The sequence below is a fragment of the Microcebus murinus genome, chromosome 2, assembly GCF_040939455.1.
Source record: "Microcebus murinus isolate Inina chromosome 2, M.murinus_Inina_mat1.0, whole genome shotgun sequence".
NCBI lineage: Eukaryota > Metazoa > Chordata > Mammalia > Primates > Cheirogaleidae > Microcebus > Microcebus murinus.
This window is the reverse complement of record NC_134105.1, coordinates 53169265-53190140: the sequence shown is the minus strand read 5'-3', so window position 1 is coordinate 53190140 and position 20876 is coordinate 53169265. Positions and strand designations below refer to the sequence as shown.

Here is a 20876-nt window from a genome sequence, read left to right as displayed (position 1 = left end):
CTGGGTTTTATGAGGCCGAAATCGAGGTGTTGGCCAGCTGGGCTCTTATTGGGTGGCTCTGGGAAGAATCCATGTCCAGGCTCATTGAGAGTGTCAGTGGAGTCAAGTTCCTTGCAATTCTAGGACTAAGGACCTATTTCTTTGCTGTCTGTCAGCAGAAGGCCACCCTCAGCTCTCAAGAGACCTTGCTCTGGTCCTTACCCATGAGCCCTACATCTCAGAGCCAGAAACTGCATGGCAAATCCTTCCCATGCTTGGAATCTCTCTGATGTCCCTTCTGCTCCATCTCTCTGTCTCCAGCCAGAGAAAATTCTCTGCTTTTAAGGATTCATTTGATTAGGTTGATTAGGGCTGGGCTAATGGGATACTCCTGGGCTATGGGATACTCCTCCTATATTAAGGTCTGTAACCTTAATTGCATAATGCAAAGTCCTTTTTGCCATATAATGTAACATTCACACATCAGGGTGGGGAACCTGCGGCCTTGGGGCTACATGTGGCCTTCCAGAACCCAAGCACGGCCCCTTAACAGAATCCAAATTTTACAGAATAAATTCTCTTAATAAAGGGATTTGTTCTGTGAAGTTTGGATTCAGTCAAAAGGCTGTGGCAAGGATCCAGAAGGATCCAGAAGGCCACATGTGGCCCCAAGGCCACAGGTTCTCCACCCAAACCAGGGGCATGAAGAGTTATACCAATATCAGGGCTGTTAAAATGTGAACAAGATATGCTGCTTAGAATTGATGGAATACTACCCTGGGCTTAGGCATAAAGGAACTACTGATGTATATAAAGCACTTGAGGGGGGAGGGTGTTAATAGCAAGTGCCCAGGTGTTAACTGTCGTTATAATTATAATCGACATTATGATCATAGTGGTCACATAATACCCATCACCTTTAATCTCAGTTGACATTACTTGTACAGTTAAATGCATTGATCAAACCCTTACTGAGGGAGGATAGTGTCCCGGCAGTAAATTTGATGATAATAATGATGACTGTTACCTTTGAGTGCCAACTGTGTACCAGCCTGTGCTAGGAACTTTGCATACATTTTCTCACTCCTTGTCATAGCCTTCTGAGGTAGGGAATACTGGCTCCATTTGCAGGTGAGGAAGCAGGTTCAGGGAGGTAGTGGTAGTGGCATTCTGCTTTGGGTCCAGATATGTCAGACTCTGATGTCCGGGCTCTTTTCATGACGCCATGTTGCCTGTCCACAGCCCTGATAGGACAGCGTGAAGAGTACAGCAGGAGAGGCAGCACCAAGTGGGCCGGAGGAGTGGCCTTCTGGGAGGGGAAGGGACACAGGGGAGGAGACATTGCCCTGTGTTGTCTCTCTCCTGTGCTCAGATGTTTCTTTCCTATTAGAAGTTTAGCTCATTGTGGACAAAGGCCCCATCTCTTCATCTTTTTTATTTTTTAACAAGACGATTGTTTTTCATTCAACAAATATTTATCAATTGTTTGCCCTATGGGGATATAGCTGTGAACAAGATACACAAAGTTCCTGAGTCAAAACCACATGAGCAAGGTCAGTTCAGGTAGAGTGAGTACTGCGAAGTCAGCAAAGCAGAGGACTGAGATGGGGAGAGATGGGTTGGGGATGGGGCTGGGAAAGGCCACTCTGTGGAGGTATCATTTGAGCTGAGAGCCACATGAGAAGGAGGCAGCCAGGTGAAATCTGGGAGAAGAGCATTCTAGGTAGAGGGAACAGCCAGTGCAAGGGCCTTGAGCTCGGAACAAGCTTAGGTGTTTGAGTGCGAATAGAAGGCCCTTGTGGTAGCATAAAGAACAAAGAGTGAGTGCATGGTAGGAGCTGAGTTTGGAGAAGTAGGCAGGGCCGATCACATAGGCCCTTGGAGGCCATTGTAAAGAGTCTGGATTTACTGAAAGTGCAAACAAGACTTCATAGAGAAATCTGCTTTTTGTTCACAAATAAGCTGTAGAGGGCAGGGAGTGTGGTACCCTGGATATGCCCTGTGTGTTATCTTCAAAGGGAGGAAAGTTTGGGATTGGGGAGCTTCCGCTTTTTAAACGACTGTAAGTATAACCAGGGCAAAGGGAGAGGAGAAAGGAGAAGAAGAGAGGTTTAGCAGAACTGGGGTAAAAATAGTAACTGCCCAAATTCAATAAACTAAGATCACAGTCTGCAGAAGTTTCCCAAAACACACTTGTAGATTGTCTTTCCTTGGGCTCTCCAAGTGCAGGTAGACATTGTTGAAAACTGATCTCATCATCTTCCCCTTAAAACCTGCTTTTCTTCCTCCCTTCTTTAAGTCAGTTTAGGATATTGCCATCCACCTAGGTTGCCAAGCTCTGAACCCTTGAGTCATCCGGAGCTTGTCCCTCATCTATGCTTCTCCCAGCTCAGACACCCTGCGCCCAGCCAAAGCCTGTGGCATCCACTCCCTGAACAGCCCCCGTGTCTGCAGCCCCCCTCCCCACACCACAGCACCTCCTGCCTGGGTTATTGTCCTGGCTTCTGACTGATGTCTACTCTCCACATTGCCAACAGCATGATTTCTCTAAAAATTTGATCTCAAGGGGTCACTTCCTGACTGAAAGCTGTCTGTGGGTTCCCCAAAGGCATCATAGTCTGATAGTTAAAGTTCACACTGCCCAGGTTCAAGGCCTGACTGTGCTTCTTTCCAGCTCTGGAATCTTGGAAATATTTTTAACTGCTCTGTGTCTCTAAAATGGGGTGGCAGTAGCACCCCCTCACAGACAGATTGTGAAATGCAATGAGTTAATAGGTGTGAAGCATTCCGAACAGTGCGCAGCACGTAGGAATCCTCAGTGAACGCTATTATCTCGCTTTCTCTTGTGGCAGGATTCGAGCTCCACTTTCCTGCAGCTCCACAAAGCAGCCCCTGCCCTGCCCCCAGAGGGCTGCAAAGTGTGGCCTGCAGACAGACCTCTTTGCTAACAGTCTGCAACTATTAATAGATAAGTACAGACATCGAGAGTACACATTTAGTATTTTTGTAGCAATTTGACCGTCATGTTACATTTGTGGAATCTAATAAAGAACTGGACTTGCATTTTGTTCTTCAATTTTTAGCAGTTCATTTTTGCTGCATTTTGTAAAAGTATTGGCCCGTGATGAACTAGAAATTTAAAAAGCTGGTCTTTCCCTATGAATAATTCGAGAAGCATTTCTGTGTTCCCACACACCCTCTGTGATTCACATAGGCCAAGTTACTCAAACTCACTGTGTAGTCTTAAATCTCCCTGCATTTCTTCATTCTGTTTCCTGTGCCTAGAGTTTATTACACATTTATTAAGCACCTGTAACAAGTTACAGAACTCTGGGGACAAAAGGATGCATAAGGAACTGCCTCTACTTCTGAGAAAGTTTCTCTCAAACTACTAGGTGAATTCCTGTTTTTGTCTCTTGAAACCTTGCATAATTTCATTCTTTTTTCATCCATCAAGAAAACATTTATGAAACACCAACTGTTTAGTAGACACTTACCGTAGACACATAAAGAATGACAATATGATGGGAGTGTTAAATGGCAGTGTGAAGAGACCAGTGTGGAGGTACAGAGGAGGGGCGTGCCTGGCATGGGTGGGTCAGGCATGGTGTCAGTTAAGGTAGAGATAGCGTATGGAAAGATTATGATCCAGGTCTTAGGGTCAAGCCCACAGCCAAAGTCCTGCTCTGCCACTCACTAGCCATGTGACTTTGCGTGCCTCTCTGAACTTTAGATTCCTCATCTATAAAATGGAGATAGGAGTACCTACCTACCTACCTACCCGCAAGGTGGTTGTGAGGCTCACTCGAGATTGTATACGGAAAGTGCTTAGAAGACCTGACATAGAAAGCTCCATCCATATTTACCTGATATCACTTTTGCTGTCACCTTCTTGCTCTCTTTTCTCCCCCCACCTCTGGACATACTTAAATTTCCCCTTGCCTGGGTTTCCAGCAGGATGCTATTCAACCAGCACACTAATTATTACATTGAATTATGCAGTTTTACCTTCCACATATCTGTCTCCCCTCCAGAATGTACTATTCCCTCGAATCCAGTGGCATTTTTTTCATCTTTATATTGCCAGGGACCGGCACTGTCCCACAGTTAGAAGACTCCATAAATGTCTAGGGAATTTGTATGGTATTAAAATAATCGAATTTGGAGCACTTCGTACTTTTCAAAAAGCTTTGTGAAGAGTCTAGTCAAACGTTAATTTCCACTTTACAGAAGGGCACACACTTTCTGGAAAGCTTCTAGCATTTGCCCAAGGTCATGGCACTAACAAATGGCAAAAGTCGAATTAGACCCCCACACTTCTTGTTTTCCTGTTTTTGTGCTGCCTGGTCAAATCTAGCAAGCTGGGGGCATCTGGGTGCTGGCCTGCCTAGACCAGAAGGCAGGGCTGAGTAAGCAGGAGCCCGGCCTGGAGGGAGGCCAGGGACACACCCTCTCCCTACCCTTCTCACTCACTGCTGCCCCACAGGTATTTATGGGTCACACCCTGAGCAGCCAGTGAGGGCTCACCTGGAAACCTGCGGTGGAGGTGAGGACAGAGGCCAGAGCCTGCCCCAGCTGGAGGAGGAGGCTGCAGGAGGATGGGAGGTGGGAGGACCTTCTCCTAAGAGTAATTTGTAACTAGACAAGAGGGCCGAGTGAGTCGGGGAGGAGGAGCAAATGAAGTCAGGGGCTTAGAAAGTCCTGGAAGCTCTTGCAAGGACAGCCAAGGAGCACTGAATCTGTTTCTTAAGACTTCTTTCCTACCTCCTCCTCTTGGTACATTTTCCTTCCCACCCTCTCTGAAAGGGGTGCCCTTTACACTCTGCCCAGGAATCTATTCTGTGCTCTAATCACCTGAGATTGGGTTGAAGGTGGGGCAGAGGGATGAATTCACACTAAGGACTTGACCTTGAACTCTCTTGACTTGAGAAAAGCCTAAAATTTATGGCAGCAAACATTATCTTATCTTTTTCTTTCTTTCTTTCTTTAGAAGAAAAGAGAAAGAATTCTCCAGGAGAATAGGATCTAGCAGCCTCCCTGAAAGCAGCAGTGCGGGGCAGTGGTTCTCAGGCTTGTCTGTACTTTAGAGTCACCTGAGGAGTGGTTTTTGAAAATCAAGGAGCCCAGGTTGCACCCCAACCCGTGGAGTTAGCTCGTCTTGTGTTGGGCCCAGACGGCACAGTCCCTAGTAAGGTTTCCAGGTGGGAGCACTGGGAGAGGAGTTTACTGTGTGGCTCTGCAGTGCAGAGAATTGACAGAAATCAGAGTTGGCTGCTGAGTGATCTTAAAGATTCTGGTTCATTTTCCTCCTTCAGTTATGGAGTCTGGGAACAGCCTTTGAGCACAAATCCTCAGCACACAGAGCCCCTTCCTCAAAACACGCTGAGTCCTACCTTTGGGCTGTCTAATCTGTTAAAAAAAGAAAAATGAAAACAAAAAACTCTTCCTACTTATGATTGCATTATTGATATGTCCTGCAATGACCTTGAAGGGAGAGCGTCACGGATCCCACTGTGACACAGTGACCCACAGGGTAATAATAGCACAGCAACTCCAGGGATGGGGGCACAGGGACAAAGGGGTTTGAGGAGGCCTCTGTCTGGCAGATCACACGTCAGGGACGGTTTTCTTGAGAAAGCTGAATCAGGAATTCTGGGGCGTCAGTATTATTCACGGCCAGGTTCATTATGTGGGGCAAATTATCGTTTTTGAAAGGCATATGTGGGCTCTTTGACTAGAAGTGACTTTAATGGTCAACATTAATTTTGTTTTATGTCCGGCAGTAAATTTTATTTTTAAGGGGTTTAGTATAGGAAAAATTATGAGGGAAGGCAACCTGTAAAATGTGCATTCATAGAAACAGTTTGTGGCTTTGTTTTGCCGGATACAAATACAGGTGTTTTTTCTTTTGTATTCAGAGAGGTTTTGTTTGGATTACATTTCCAATCCGTATATATTTCTTCATTCCCCCTGGAGAACTAGAAGCCTTTTGTATGGTAACGCTTTCCAGAAGTACCTGAGACGAGGAGTCCTTCAGGAACTTGATGGTCACAAACCAAATCAAAATGAAAAATGAAATCCTCAAGAGTGCAACTTGGTTTTGAAACTTTTCACAACTTTGATTATGGGAAAGAAAGGGAAGTAACTTTTGTTGTATGCCTACTCTTGACTAGGCATTACAACCCCATAAATATAATTAGTTTAATATATTAGTTAATATATTAGACAATATAATTAGTTCATTTTACAGAAGAAAGTGCAAACCAGAGAGGTTCAGTGACTTGCCCAAGGCTTCGCAGCTCATGAGGAGCAGAGCCAGAATTCAAACCTATGCCTGTTTGACTACACTACTCCTAGGACTAAAAACATACATAACTCAAGTGTTAATTTTCTAGTACATTTACGAGCCTTGTAGTCTTTTATTGTCCACAGAAGATATCCTGATAAGCATATAAATCATAAAAGCATATAAAGCATTGTAAAACTCGAGGCTTAACGGTGTCAGCATCTATTCGAGGACAGAAAGTCCAGGGAAGAGAAAGTGGAACTGTTTCCTGGCAGGTATCATGTTTATAAAGAGCCCAGCAATCACTCATGCAAATTCATTTTTAAACTGACTCATAACAGCTGCAAAGACTGGAATTATCAGTTCCCAGCTCAATTGTCTAATATGTGACCCACCCTTGTTAAATAAAGAGTTGTAATAGGTAGGAACAGTTTTGCTGATCATTAATCGGCCTTTAGTTGACTGTTACACTGAATGAAGGCTCTTTGGTTATTTCGCCAGAAAACAATGCCGAGGAAGTTCAGAGTGAATGTTGGACAGGTGACAGAATTAAAGGGTAGGCATTCTCCAAAATTTCTAAACAGGAAGGGCTCAGGGCTGGCAGTCTGGAAGGGTGCTAGGGGACAAATCTGGAAGCTGTTTAAAATGCTAAACAAGCACAATTTTTTTTTTTTTTTTTACTTGTGTGCTTCTGTAATGTTTTTAAATGATGTTTCTAATTTATACTTTATAAGGTGAGAAATGTTCATGGTCAGTATTAAAAAGGAAGTTCATGTAGTGGCAGAGAGCAGGAGCAGGGTTTAAATCCCAGCTCTGACACTTGCTACCTGTGTTACCTTAACAAGTTACTTAACCTTTCGGTGCCTTAGTGGCCTCTTCTCCTGGAAAATGGAGATGATGAGAATGCCTTCCTCCTGGGGTTATCGTGAGCATGAGAGAGAGGAAGAGAGAGATGCTTACAACTGTGCCTGACTAGACAGTCCGGGAATGCTTGCTATTGTTATCTTAATTAATTAGAGCTTAATTGATTCAATTGGAGGAGCTGATAGAGGTAAGGGGGGAGGGAGGAGGCTACAGTTGCCACAGTCCAGCCTTCTGCAAATTCTTCCAGGATAGATAATTCTGTTTAGCTCAGTGATATGAGGCTTATATTTTTTAATTCTCACGGTACTCCAAATATACATTTCACTACAGTATGGTATAGTGGGAAAATCATTGAACTATTTAATTTTTTTAAACATTATCATTTTAGCTCTACTTCCAAAAAAGTGTTAGATATGGCTTCTGCTGAAAATGTATTTAGATTGGCGTGGAGATAAAGCCCAGAGGGAGATCAGGAGCTCCGTGCTACAGACATAATCGTTCCATCAGTTAATGCCCTCCCATGGTTAGACATTAACTGATGCCTAAAAATCACAGTAAACAGTGTAGTTTTCATTCTGTGGTGAAAGGAAATGTACTAGTTCTTCTAGAGAAACACACTTTTTTCTGGCCCTAAATTGCAACAGATTTAAATCGTGCGGGTTCTTAGGAGCAACGTTGGGGATAGGCTGGTCACTATCTGCAGCAGTCCTTCCTGGTGAATATTTAGAGAGATCCTTCTATGTTGACCCTTGAAATAATTAGAAGCATGCTATTTAATTCTCATTCAGTAACTGCATTTCTACAGGAAACAATAAAATACACGGCCATTGTTCTTTTGCTCTAATTTGATAAAGGGCCCAGCATGGGAGGAAGAGTGGGTAGAGTCAGGAACCTGTCATCTGGGGTTTTAGGTACAGAATTATGGGATGTTACAACTGAAAGGGCCCATTGTCATTATGGAGTCCCACTTCTCCTTTGTACAGATGAAGGCATGGAGGCTCAGAGATTGCCTGAGTTCAAACAGCTAATTGGTGGCAGCTCCAGGAGTCCTGCTTCTCGCTGCCTGTCTCAACATTATATCCTTGTAAAGGGTGTGCTTCAGAGGAGCTCTGTGCAGAATGTTCTGCAGTGATGGAGATGTTCAGTCTGTCTTTTGTGGTGGCCACCAGCCACTTGTGGCTGTTGAGCGCTTGACATATGACTAATGTATTTTAGAAATTGAATTGTTTTGCTTTCTTTAATTTTAATTAAATTTAAATTTATATAGCTACCATTTTGGAGAATCCAGCTTTAGAGACACTGAGGAGGAGAAAAAGGCTTGTCCTCACCTCCTGCCTCATTCTCACCAGGTGAGAGAGAGGGTCTCTTTTCCAGTGGACCTTGTGCCAAACCAGGAGAATCACCTTGGGTCAATCATTCCCCTCCCTGCTCTCAGATGAAAGGCGGCTCCTCTGTACAATGGGAGGGGAGGACTAGATGTCTCTCTGAGGCCTCTTCCACCTCCGAAGCATTGTAACTGTAGACCTGGCTCTCCACTGATCATCAGGGTGACCTTTAGCAGGGGGCTTAGCTTGCCCGTGCCTCAGTTTCTTCATCTGTCAGCTAAATTAACACCTATTCTGCTCTTCTTTCAGAGAGGTTGGGAGAGGCTCAAAGGAGGAAATCAATGAGAACTCCCTGTGCAAGCTTTTTTTTCTTTAATAGTCTTTGGTATCTGGAAATATTTTTGGTTTTGATGAGTCGTGAGTGGGTTTTCTTTTCCCCAAGATACTGCAGATCCTAATTGTCAGAGTAGAGACAATAATAACTCACAGCCCGTATGAAATACGAGCTGGAAGACAGGTACTGGTGAAAGATGACTGATTTGATCAGAGGGTGTAAGTTGTCACAATAATCTTGCTGAAGGAGGCATTCCCTAGGTGATTGCTCCGTGGTCAGCTGTTTCACCTGAGGAACCCAAGTGGGTCCCCACTATCAAGAACTGCATCTCTCCATTTTGATTTTCTTTCTTTTGCACCTTTACTCATCTTCAGCCTCTGTTAACTCCCATTTTGAAAACGTGGTATTATGTGTTCTTCAACAAACAAATACACTCAAACCCTCTCACAAATGGTCTCCATAGTTATAGCTTCTATGTCCGAAGTTTTCAAGTGTAATTTCAAGCGAGTGGTTCTCAACTGGCATGTGCACCACTTCCTGGTGAGCTTCACCTCTCGGCAGGAATGTGCCACCAAATTTTGATCAGGACATAAAAAATGTATTTTTGCCACTGCCAAGTTAAGTAGGTCTTCTGACCTGATGGGGTACAGCTTGCTCTGAGTAGCAGACAGTGTAACATCAAGTTGAGGCCGAAGAAAGATAGCTAGATTGGCACTTCTGAGAAGATTGCCCCAAGCATGTACGATAGCCAAGTCTGGCCAGCAGTGCGGTACTGGAGGGTGACCCAGAAAGTATCATTTTACTGCAGCAGGGTTTGCCTTGTAATTGTGGTTGAATGGTTTAGCATCGTGTTGAGTCCTTTAATTTTTTCAGTGGTGCCACCAAAGATTGTAGTATCTGTAACTATGCCAGAAAGCACTTCTCTGCCCCAGAGGTCCCTTGGGAATGGCTGCAGGGAATAAGACGGGCCCCTCAAGGGCACATGTTGAACTTTCCTATCCAGTTCAGTCAGAGCTGTTTCAAATTTATGTGTTTTACACATCAGCCTTCTGAATAAGATCACTTTTAAAGAAAGGTTTCCTCTGCTTATAAAGAAAAAAAAAGTCAAAAACTGCGTTAGAACAGCAGTTCTCAAATTTTATTTTTAAAAATTTTTTTATTTTTTTACATTTTTTTTAATCTTTACTTTTTGACAGACCATCTGTCTGAAGCAATTCTTAAATTTTAGTGAGCATCAGAATCACCTGGAGGGGTCTGTTAAACACAGATTGCTGGGCCACCTCCAGAGGATGCAGTGTGTCTGAGTTGCAGCTTGAAAGTCTACATCTCCAACCAGTTTCCAGGTGATGCTGCTGCGTCTGGTCCAGGGACCACCCTTTGAAAACCGAGCCAGTGATTCTAGTAAACAGAAATGTTAATATTAACTGTTGTGTGCCAAGTGCTGGGTTAGATGTGATAAATTCAGTCTCATTTGAAGCATAAAAACCTTTTAAAGTATTCCTATCCCCATTTTACAAAGGAGAAAACTGAGGCATACTGAGTTTCAGTGACTCGCTGGTTATCACAGAACTGGAATTTGTACCAGGTCTGGGTAAGGCCAGGCACTTTTGTCTCCTGGATGTCACTTGCCTTTCTTGTAGACCAGGGTTCCCAACCTGTGGTCCAGGGTAGGGAGGCAGAGGGAGGATTTATGGTAAGGGGTTTGCAAATCCAGACATAAAGCAGGCGTTGCTGGCAGATTGAATGCGTCGCAGGTCAACGTCTTGTTTTAAAAAAAATAATGAATAAACTATTTTTTAAAGAAGTTTTGGGTTCACAGCAAAATTGAGCAGAAAGTACAGAGAATTTCCATATACCCACTGTCCCCATGCATGCACAACCTCTTCCCCTGTCCACATCCCACACCAGAGCGGTGCATTTGTTACAATCAGTGAACCTACATTGGCACATCTTTATCACCCAAAGTCCATAGTTTACATTAGGGGTCATTGTTGGTGTTCTACATTCTGTGCGTGTTGACAAATGTGTGATGACATATAGTCACCATTTTTAGTATCATACAGAATAGTTTCAATGTCCTAAAAAAAAATCCTCCATGTTCTGCCTATTCTTTCTTCCCTCCCTTCCAACCCCTGAAAACACCAGTATTTTCACTGTCTTCATGGTAGAAAGTCAAATAGCTGGACTCACATAGTACGTAGCCTTTTCAAATTGGCTTCTTTCACTTAATAGCATGCATTTAAAGTTCCTCCATGTCTTTTCGTGGCTTGATAGCTCATTTCTTTTGAGCACTGAATAATATTCCATTGCTTGGATATATCACAGTTTGTTTACCCACTCACCTACTAAAGGACATTTTGGTTGCTTCCACGTTTTAGCAATTATGAGTAAAGCTGCTGTAAACATCCATGTGCAAATTTTTGTGTGGACATAATTTTTTAATTCATTTTGGTAAATACCAAGTTATGTATTTCCTGGATTGTATGGTAAGACTGTAATTTTATAAGAAACTGCCAAACTGTCTTCCAAAGTGGATGTACCATTTTGCTTTCCCGCCAGCAATGAGTAAGAGTTCCTGTTTGTTGCTCCACATCCTTGCCAGCATTTGGTGGTGTCAGTGTTTTGGATTTTGGCCATTCTCTTAGGTATGTAGTAGTAACTCATTCTTGTTTTATTGTGTAATTCCCTGAAGACATGATACTGAACATCTTTTCATGTGCTTATTTATCATCTGTATTTCTTCTTTGGTGAGGTATCTATCTGTTCAGGTCTTTTGCCCATTTTTTGAATCAGGTGTTTATTTTCTTATTGTTGAGTTTTAAGAGTTCTTTATATATTTTGGATAAGAGTCCTCTATCAAAAGTATCTTTTGCAAATATTTTCTCCCAGTCTGTGGCTTGTCTTCTCATTTGCTTGACATTGTCTTTGGTAGAGTAGAAAGTTTTTCATTTTAATTAAGTCCAGCTTATCAGTCCTCTCTTTTGCGGATCATTCCTTTGGTATTATATCTAAAAAGTCACTGCCATATCCAAGGTCAATCTATAAAACTCTTATGTTATCTTCTAGGAGTTTTATAGATTTATGGTTTACATTTAGGCCTGTGATCAATTTTGAGTTAATTCTTATGAAGGTTGTAAGGTCTGTGTCTAGATTCTTTGGGTGTGTGGGGGAGGGGAGGGGGGATATCCAGTATCAGAACTATTTGTTGAAAAGTCTGTCTTTGCTCCATTTTATTGCCTTTGCTTCTTTGTCAAAGATCAGCCGACTATTTATGTGGGCATGTTTCTGGGCTCTCTGTTTTGTTCCATTGACCTATTTGTTCTTTTGCTAAAGCTACACTATCTTGATTATTGTAGCTGTATAGTAAGTCTTGAAGTCAGGTAGTGTAAGTCCTCTAACTTGGTTCTTCAATATTAAGTTGGCTATTCTGGGTCTTTTACTTCTCCATATAAACTTTAAAATCAGTTTGTCAATATCTATAAAATAATTTGCTGGAATTTTGATTGTGATTGCATTGAATCTATAGGTCAAATGGTGAAGAACTGACATCTTGACAATATTGAATCAAGATATCTCTTCATTATTTTAGTTCTTCTTTGATATATTTCTTCAACATTTTGAAGTTTTCTTCACACAGATCCTGTTCAAATTCCATTTGTTCATTGCTGATGCATAAGAAAGCAATTGACTTTTGTATATTAACCTCGTATCCTATAAGCTTGCTATCATTGCTTATTAGTTCCAGGAATTTTTTGTTAATTTTTTTCATATTTTCTATATAGATGACCATATATCATCTGTGAACAGACTTTTATTCTTTCTTTTTTTATTTCCTTTTTAAAAAATTGCATCAGCTAGAATTTCCAGTACAATGTTGAAAAGCAGTGGTGTTGCTGTTTTATGATAGTCTCAAAGGTCCTAAAGAGAGTGAGAGAGAGAAAAGCAGTGGTGAGAGGGGACATCCTGATCTTTTCCATTCATTCATTCATTCATTCATTCATTTGCTTGCTTACTTACAGCATATTACAGGGGTACAAATGTTTAGGTTACATATAGTGCCTTTGCCCCACCCGAGTCAGAACTTCAAATGTGTTTTATTTTGTTTTCTTTTTAATTAAACTGTAGCTGTGGGTCTGAGTGGTGGGACAGGCAGCAGAGCCACTGATCTTATTCCTGATCTTAGAGCAGGAAAGCTTTGAGTTGCTCACTATTAAATATAATGTGTTAGCTGTAGGTTTATTGTAGGTGTACTTTACCAAGTTGAGGAAGTTCCCCTCTATTTTTATTTTACAGAGTTTTTATCATGAATGTGTGTAAGGTTTTTGTCAATTGTTTTTCTGCATCTATTGATATAATTGTGTGATTTTTCTTTTTTGGCTTGTTGATGGGATGGATTCCATTAACCTATTTTCAAATGTTGAGAGCCAACCTTGCTTTCCTGAGATAAATCCCATTTGATAGCAGTGTATAATTCTTTGTATACATTTTTGGATTCAATTTGTTAATATTTTATTGAGGATTTTTACATCTTCATTCATGAGAGATGAAGTCTTCTTGTAATATCTTTATCTGGCTTTGCTCTCAGTAATGTTAGCCTCATAAAATGAGGAAGTGTTCTCTTTGCTTGTATCTTCTGAAATAGATTTTGGAGAATTGGTATAATTTTTTCCTTAAATATTTGGAAGAATTCACCAGTGAACCTATCTGAGCCTTGTGCTTTCTATTTTGGACAGTTATTAATTATTGATTCAATTTCATTAATAGAAATAGGCCTATTAAGATTATCAGTTTCTTCCATGAGTTTTGACAGACTGTGTCTTTGAAAGAATTGGTCCAATTCATTTAGGTTATCAAATTTGTAGACCTAGAGTTATATCTGTATATCTATATCTATACCTATATATGTTTCTTTATTAGCCTTTTAATGTCTGTAGAATCTGTAGTAATGTCCCTTCTTTCATTTTTTTTTTTTTTTTTTTGAGACAGAGTCTCACTTGTTGCCCAGGCTAGAGTTGAGTGCCGTGGCGTCAGCCTAGCTCACAGCAACCTCAAACTCCTGGGCTCAAGCGATCCTCCTGCCTCAGCCTCCCAAGTAGCTGGGACTACAGGCATGCGCCACCATGCCCGGCTAATTTTTTCTCTATATATTAGTTGGCCAATTAATTTATTTCTATTTATAGTAGAGACGAGGTCTCGCTCTTGCTCAGGCTGGTTTTGAACTCCTGACCTTGAGCAATCCGCCCGTCTCGGCCTCCCAGAGAGCTAGGATTACAGGCGTGAGCCACCGCACCGGCCCTTCTTTCATTTTTTACATTAGTTATTTGTGTCTTTTTCTTAGCCTTGCTGGACGCTTATCAATTTTATTGATCTTTTCAAAGAAACAGCTTTTGGTTTCATTGGTTTTTCTCTTTTTGATTTTCTGTTTTAAATTTCATTGATTTTTTGCTCTAATTTTTTTCTTTTGCTTAATTTGGATTTAATTTCTTTTTCTAATTTTGTAAGGTGGAAGCTTAAATTATTGATTTTAGATCTTTCTTCTTTTTTGGTGTATGTATTCAATGCCATAAATTTAGCTCTAAGCACTGCTTTTGCCGCATCCTACAAATTTGCTGTTCAGATTTGGAAGTTTCTCTTGTCATATCCTCCAGGTGCAGAGATTCTTTCCTCAGCTGTGTCCAATCTACTGATGAGCCTATAAAGGGCATTCTTCATTTCTGGGTTTTTAAGTTCTTAGAAATTTCATACATCCATTCTTGCATGTTGTCTGCTTTTTCCATTAAAGCCCTCAGTGTATTAATCTTACTTCTTTTAAATTCACGGTCTGGTAATTCCAACATTTCTGCCATATCTGACTCTGGTTCTGACGCTCATTCAGTCTTTTCACACTGTGTTTTTTATCTTTTAGTATGCCTTGTAATTTTTTGTTGAAAGGCAGACAACGTACAGGTGAAAGGCACTGTGGTGAGCAGGTCTTTAGTAATGTGGAGGTGAGGTTGGGGGAGGGGAAGCATTCTATAGTCCTGTGACTGGTCTCAGTCTTTTGAGGAGCCTGTGCCCGGGGACTATGAACTTCACAAGTGCTTCTCAGTATTTTGTCCCTTTATGTGGGACAGGACGGCTAGAGGGGGCTAGAGTGGGGTATCATCTATCCCCAGATAAGTTAGGCTCTGACAAAACCCCAGCATGTTAGACTTTGGAAAAATAGTTTCTCCTGAGGGCAGGCTTTGTTAATCAGAGCAGGATGCTCTGGCATATTTCAAAATGGTCCCTTTGGCCCCTCCCCCTGCTGGAAGTCTGAGGGGATTTTTCTTCCACATTCACGGTGAGAACCTGGTAGAACTCCTGCAGGTAAAACTCGCAAACACATGACCCTTCCTCTGTAACTCGGTCCCCCTGGAAATTTTAACTCCAAGATTTGTCCACACTGCGCTTCCAGCAGTTTGTCAGTTACAGTTAGATTTTCCTACCTTGGTACTAGTTCCCTTGGAGGTTTCTACTCTGAGATTTCTATTCCTGTGTGTTGGGATTCTCTGTATCCACCTGTGTGTCCCATCAATTTTGGGGGCAGTGGTTTGCCCCGTGGCCTCACTTCTCTGACAGATCCAAAAAAAGTTATTGATTTTTCGGTTCAGCTTTTTATAATACAACTACTGAGTACCTGAGAAATTATTTTTGTTTTTTGCTTCTAAAGGTAAGAAATTGTCTTCATACTAGAAAAAATTGGGAATTATTTCACTAAAGTATGGTGTCTGGTTGCCTTTTCTAAGTCTAGGGGCAATGGGAGGTAAGGAGGTATCATATTAATTGATTTTTATTTGAGAAGGTTGCTGGAGAAAGTGGTGCTGTCGTGTTGATTGAGTCCGACAGGAATTCTTACAATGTGACTTCAGCTGCAGGCTCCAGTGGGGATGGGACTTCCTCCCTCCAGCTCTCCTCTGAGCCCCAGCCCCTGTCACCTGCCCACAGCCCTCCACCACTTTCCCAGCTTCCTTCCTATCCCTCTTCTTTCTCTGCCGCTTGCCAAGGCCACTCCTTCCTTCTGGACGCTATCCCTGTCCTGCCGCCTGCATTCCTTACCCATCGTTTCCTCTCCGGGTCTCAGTTTTTGCTTCTCTGCTCTCATTCAAATAATATTTTTTAAAAATACACTTAACCATGTAGCAGAAACTCCTCCCTGCCTTCCAACAGATATGTTGAGGCCTGCTAGCTCTGCTCGTAGTTATGATAATTAAATCCTTACCATGTGTCAGACTTGTTTGTACTAAGTCCTCATCTTATATCACTTACCACTGACCAGTTGTGTGTCCTTGGGTGTGTTACCTGCATTCTCTAACCATCTGTAAAAAGGGAATGTAACTTCATAAGGTTGTTATGAGGATAAAATAAAACAATGCGTGTAAAGCACTTAACGCAGGGCCTGACGTGGTGTAAATGCTCAGTGTGGTTATGGTTCAGGCTTACCCATGGAGGGAAGGAGAAAAGTTACTGTCACTACTGTTTCCTGCCAATCTGCGTCTGCATTCAGTCCTTCCCGGCTGCCATTCTCTCACCTTTTAGGAAGGTGATCACCTTCCTTTAGGAAATCAGTGTTTCTCAACAATTTTTTCCCCATTATCACCATATAAGGAGAAAAATTAAGATAAATTTAAGTTAATAAACTTAATGAACTTAACTTGAAATTTCTCCCTAACGAGATAAATATTTTAAGGAATAAGATTTTGTTGGGCAGGGTTGAGCATTGGAGGGCCACAGACCACTGTAATATCTAAGAATTTTTTTACTTGCATTTCCCAAGAACCAACATGCACCCTTGCGGGGCAGTGTCCCTCCCCATGAGATTGTGTGCTTTAGACCCACAGCAGGCTCCTCTGTGAAACGCTGTAGCTGCTCCTGGACCAACTCACCCTTGGTTTCTCCTAACACCTCTTCGCCTCCCTGCCTGCTGCTGCTTCTCTTATGTCCCCCTTCCCTATCTGCCTTCCTGTCCTGCTCAGCCACACAGCAGGGACCTCGCAGATAGGTCCAGGACAGAGTGACCTGCAGGGGGAAAGAGACGCACCTAATTCTACCACAGCAGGAAGCCGACCGAGGAGTGGTGGGCAGAAGGATCAAAGTCCAGTGGGGAGCCTGGGAAAGGAGTGAACTAAGGCTGCCTGGACTGGGGCAAAGGGCAGTGTGTGTAGTGGGGCGTGGAGGGTGCAGCAGCAGGGCAAAGAGCAGTAGCCTGGGGCAAGGCTACCCAGGGGACAGTGAGGGAGCCCAGACCTTAAAAGGTGGCACAGTGATGCTGTCTCCCTAATGATCCTGGTTTGCCATTATCTTAACATATGACCTTAAAAATAACAAGTGCCACTTTCTGAGAAACTGTGCTTCCGGGGAAGAGGCATTGAGAGCGGAGTGTGCAGAACTGTGGAGCTGAGAAGCATCACATCTCAGGTTTGGCAGGGCAGCAGGAGTGGCTGGCTAGAGATGGGGAGGCAGAGCCTAAATGCGCCTTGCGGATTTAGGCTCTGGGTGTGCGGCTGATGAGTGGTTTTAAAGCAGGTGCTTCCTTGTTGTGTCTCAAATCCTGTTTTCTCCCATTTTTCCACTTGCCCTCGTTCACAAGGCCACGGGTCGCACCGACAGCACTGATCCTTTGCTCTGCGCCCTCCCCGGACTCGCCCGTTCCTTCTCTGCAGAGGACTTCCACGCCTGTGCCCTTTGGCAACCACAGCACCAGCCTGCGTGGCACCTTCACATCAGCTCATTCCTCTGCCCACCCAGGCTTGAAGCCTTGGAATGATCTGATGCTTCTCTCTTATTCTCTGGTAAAGAAACCACAAGCGGGCCTTGTAGATTCGCTCTCCCTCTGGCACTGCGCAGGCTCACGGGGGCATTCCACAGATATTTCTCTCTCCCCTGCCACTGTTCTTTCTGCGTCCCTCCCTCTTTTTCCTCCCTCACCTCCCTTCCTTCCTTCCTTTCCTCTTCCTCTCCCTTTCCCTCCCTCCCTCCGTCTCTCCATTCATTCCTTTTTCATAGCTATTATTTATTGAGCCTAGAACAGTGCTGCTTGCTTTATATGCATTTTTTCACTTAACCCTCACAACTAGTCTACAAAATTATGTATTATTATTTTTTTTTATCATTCAACAGACAGGGAAAGTAAGGATCAAACAGCAAAGGTAATGTGGCCAAATTCACTCAGTTAAATGCCAGAATCAGGGGAAATCAGTAAGGTCTGATACCCCCCTACACAGACACCCACATTGTGCTTCTCATCCAGACCACTGAACTAGGACCTAAATCAGTCTCTCCTGTCCTTCTCCACTCCAGCCATCCCAGATCCTGCTGAGTTTAACCTTTCTATAGTGCAAATGTGATCATGTCACTCTTTTACTAAAAGTTCCTCATTCTGAGAGCACCCCCCCCCAAGTACGGCCTGTGTTTCTATCACTGTGAAGGCGTTAGTGTGTGGGGAAACAGCATGTGATTTGGTTCCCAAAGACTGAGTTCGATCCTGGAGCCACCACTTCCCAGCTGTGTGACCTTAAGCAGATAATTAATTTCTCTGAGCCTCATCTGTTTATTCCTCCAGTGAATGGTTATTGTGTGCTTTCCATGCACTGGACACTGTGAGAGGGTTTTGAGTATTCATTAGTGAAGAAAATAGGCATGGTTCATGCCTTCAAAGAAGGGGTCCCGGAATGGCCTGGGCTTCCCCATCTCTGCCATAGGGATGCGTCGATGATGGTGGTAAGACCCCCTCCCTGGACTGTTTGGGGAATCGATAGAGGTGTGTATGCATGGCACACCTGGCTGTGTACAGGGTGCTCGTCACCTGAAGTGGCGCTGTCTCTGTTTCTGCTCTAGGGACATCCCCTGCCCTTTTGTAGCTCTCCTTTGTGCTCCTCCCAGCTTCCTCTACCTTTATCATCCTGTGTGAGCTTGATGGCTCAGCTGAAAAGGTCTCTTATCCATAAAACCTTTCCAGAACCTCCTGCCTAATACAAAGTTTATTCACCTGTTGAAGGATTCAAGAGTATTTATTAAACACTTTTTAGAACAGTGTTTTTCAAAGTACGGTACATAGACCCTGGTAGTCTCCAAGATCCTTTCAGGGAATCCACAAGATCAAATTTGTTTTTATAATAATATTAAGATATTATTTGACGCTTTGACATTTGGAATTTGTTGGCATTTGGAATGATGCTACAAAAGCAGTTGGTGGATAAAACTGCTGTTACCTAATCCTTAATCAAGGCAGCAGTCACATTCCTTACCAGCCAACACTCAAAGCAGAAAAAAATGCCATTTTCACTTAGGAATATTCTTGAAGCAATAAAAATTATTTAAGTCTCATAATTATGAGAACACACTTTTAAAAATATTTTGTATAGACACAGCAGAAAGAATAAAGCTCTTCTGCTGATAATAAAGTACGTTGGTTGTCTCAAGGAAAAATACTTGTGTGATTATTTCAGTTGCAAGCTGAACTAGCCACTTTTTTCACCCAACACCATTTTTACCTGACAGAATGTCTGGCAGACAAGTTGTGATGAATCAGACTTGGATATTTGGCAGTCATTTTCTTGAAAAAGAACAAAGTCAGCCTGTCACTTCAAGAAAAACAATTGTCCATATTTGTTGCCAATGATAAAATTCTATCATTGCAAAAATAGATTTTAGAAAATTTATTATCTGCTGCCAAGAGCTTGACCACTTCCCAATACTTAAAGACTTTTCTGATGAGATCAGTGATGATAATGAGTATGCATTTTTTATATTGTGTGATGCAGTGTGTCAACATTTGGACAACGTGTATGACTTGGGGAACCAGTATTTTCAGTGATCAGTGTGTGATGTTAAAAACCATGCATGGGTCAAGGTCTATACTATTTCAAGCAAGAGAAACAAATTGATTGTAATATAGCATAATATGAAAAGTTCATTGACAGGGTTTCAGCTAACCTTTAAGAAGCCACCACTTGTAAAGTTTTGGTGTAGTATCGAAGAATATCCACAGGTATCTGAAAAGGTTTTTTATCTAATACTGTGTAAGGCCAGACTTCCTTCATACACTATAACCAAAACAACATATCACAAAAAATTAGATTTAGAAACAGAAATGAAAACAAACAGAGATTCCAGCTGTCTTCTTTTAAAGAGATTTGCAAAGATACTTGTCATTAAAGAGATTTTTAAAAATGTAAAACAGCCAGGCACGATGGCTCATGCCTGTAATACTAGCACTCTGGGAGGCCAAGGCAGGAGGATTGCTTGAGCTCAGGAGTTTGAGACCAGCCTGAGCAAGAGTGAGACCCCCGTCTCCACTAAAAATAGAAAAATTAGTCACGTGTCGTGGCACGTGCCTGTAATACCAGCTAATTGGGAAGCTGAGGCAGGAGGATTGCTTGAGCCCAGAATTTGGAGATTGCAGTGAGGTATGATGATACCACTGCACTCTACCCAGGGCAACAGAGTAAGCTCTGTCTTAAAAAAAAAAAAAGACAAGTAAAATAGTTCTCATTAAAATTTCTTATATTTTAGAAAATACAGTTGGTTTTCATGAATTTTGTTTGTTTGTTGTTTTGTTTTTGAGACAGAGTCTCCCTCTATTACTCAGGCTGGAGTGCCGTGGCATCAGCGTAGCTCACAACAACCTCAAACCCCTGGGCTCAAGCAATCTTTCTGCCTCAGCCTCCTAAGTAGCTGGGACACTATAGGCACATGCCACCACATTCAGCTAATTATTTCTATTTTTAGTTACCTGGCTAATTTTTTATTTTTTCTATTTTTTAGTAGAGACAGGGTCTCTTGCTCAGGCTGGTCTTGAATTCGTGACCTCAGGTGATCCTCCTGCCTCGGCCTCCCAGAGTGTTTGGGTTGCAGACATGAGCCACCATGCCCGGCCATAAAATAGTTTTGTTAAGATCTAGTAAATTTATCATTATTATATTTTTAATGAATTAATATTTTTTAAATTTCTCAGTTTCAGTTTCTATATCAGTAGATTAAGCCAAATAAATAAAACCCCTCAGGGTTCTCAATTTTTTTAGGAATGGAAAGGGTCCTGAGACCAAGAAGTTTGAGAACTGCTATATTA

The 20876-nt window shown here is 42.3% G+C and overlaps 1 protein-coding gene across 4 annotated transcripts in view; it reads left to right on the top strand.

The window, feature by feature from the left end:
- Positions 1 to 20876, top strand: part of GNG12 (G protein subunit gamma 12) — a 133521-nt gene that overhangs the window by 11287 nt on the left and 101358 nt on the right. Inside the window, exon 1 of one of the 4 annotated variants that reach the window (XM_075999280.1) lies at positions 17465 to 17598. The exons of the other annotated variants lie outside the window; for them this stretch is intronic. The gene's annotated coding sequence lies outside the window, so the exon portion shown is untranslated. Of the gene's footprint in view, positions 1 to 17464; positions 17599 to 20876 lie in introns of those variants that run through there. 4 annotated transcript variants of the gene reach the window in all.